Source organism: Mus caroli, unplaced genomic scaffold (assembly GCF_978045245.1).
Source record: "Mus caroli unplaced genomic scaffold, Mus_caroli_1 scaffold_17, whole genome shotgun sequence".
NCBI lineage: Eukaryota > Metazoa > Chordata > Mammalia > Rodentia > Muridae > Mus > Mus caroli.
Genome location: NW_028227272.1, coordinates 42,107,285 through 42,109,053, shown reverse-complemented (window position 1 = coordinate 42,109,053; position 1,769 = coordinate 42,107,285).

The window sequence follows — 1,769 nt, the reverse complement described above, 5'->3', positions numbered from 1 at the left end:
GTGTGCCAAAGCTGTACCTCATACTGGCGTTCCTATCTCATTTTATGTTTGGAACACCCAATCTTTATTGGTTATCCTTTTAACAAATAATGGGTTGTTATGAACTATAGTTACTGTAGTATAGAATATTGATGCCAGTTCTTTCTATATCACTGTGTTTGGGTTCCCAGTTTCCCACCACCCTCCATCACCCTTGCTACCACACAATTCTATTAGTTACTGTCCCACAATCAGATCAATTTTTAAGGTTCTGTATGTGGAAGAACATGTAAATTTTTTCTGTCTGACTTGCTTTGATCACCACAATGTCTTCCAGATCCATTGACCTTGTGATAGGACTTTTTCCATGTCTAGATTATATCTATCACATGTATAACACAGTCCTTCAAATAACCCTCTGCTGATAGGCAGCCATGTTGGTCTCATATTTCAGCTATTGTTATGAATACTTAAGTACAGTCCCTGATTTCTGTGTATGTATAGCCCAAAGTAGGATAGTTGGTCTATTTTTAGTTTTCCTAAGAACTTGCTCACTCTTCTCCACAATAGCTGCGCAAACCTTTCCCTCTCCTTCACATTTTCACCAGCGCATTTTGTGTTTTCTTTTGATAATGGCCATTCTGCTTTTGATGACATGGTGAATCACCATTATCTGACAGTTCTTTCACAGCAGACAGAGGGAACAGAAAGAAGGACGAAGACTGTATAATGTCAGTGTCCAGGCCCAGTGGTTCATCTTCCAGCAAAGCTATACTACCAAAACCTTCCCGAATGGTGCCACCAACTGGGCACTATGTGTCCAAACACTCAAGCCTATGGGTGGGGCTGGGAGTGGGGAGGTTATTTAAACCATCACTGTAGAAAAAAGGAGGTAGATCTTAGGGTCCTACTCTGCTTCTTTCTTCAGTTTTTTTAAACTTTTCATTGTACAGGTTTTTTCATTCCCATTGTTAGAGTTTATTCCATGATGTTTAATTGGGGATGGGAGGTACTGTGGATGGGATTGCTTCCTGATTTCTTTCTCATCTGTTGGTCTTTGGTATTTAGGAAGGCCACTGATTTGGACATGTTAATTGTGTAACCTGCTCTGCGCTGAAAGTATTTATCAGCCTTAGTCTCCTGATGGAGTCTTTGGCTTTTCCTGTGTATAGATGCATGTCTCCTATAAAATAAGGATGCTTTGGCTTCTTTTCATGTCTCCCTTTTATTTGCTCCTCTGGTCTCATTCCTCTACATAGGACTTCAAACAAAATAGGAAAGAAGAAGCAAGAAGGCAACTTAGTAGCCAGTGTTGGCTCAAACTTCTGGTGTCTGACCCTGAGTAGGTTGTTTAGGTATACTTAAACACAGCACTATTTGGTGGAAACTTATCCTGGTCATAATTAACTTAATCCCACGTGCACAACCAAGCATACATAAATCTCGTGGAACAAAGTAAGGTAAATACAGATTGGTCACGACGACATGGAAACTGTTTACAAAGTCCACAAAGATAGCTTCTACAGATTAACTGAGGAAAACAAGATTATAATAAAGGTCTGAAGATCCCATGCTGGAAAAGTCCCTAGCCACACAGAGGGTGCAAAGGGCACCAGGCTATTAAACATGTTTACTTCCAGTCTTTTGGGTGAGTAACAGGTTATACATTCCTGTGAGGGAACAACCCAATATAACCACTAGGAAAATATGGGGGCTTTTCATTGTTTTTAAATAGAACAGGATCCATTTATACCATTCCTGAAGGACTCCTACCCTTCTACAGAGACACC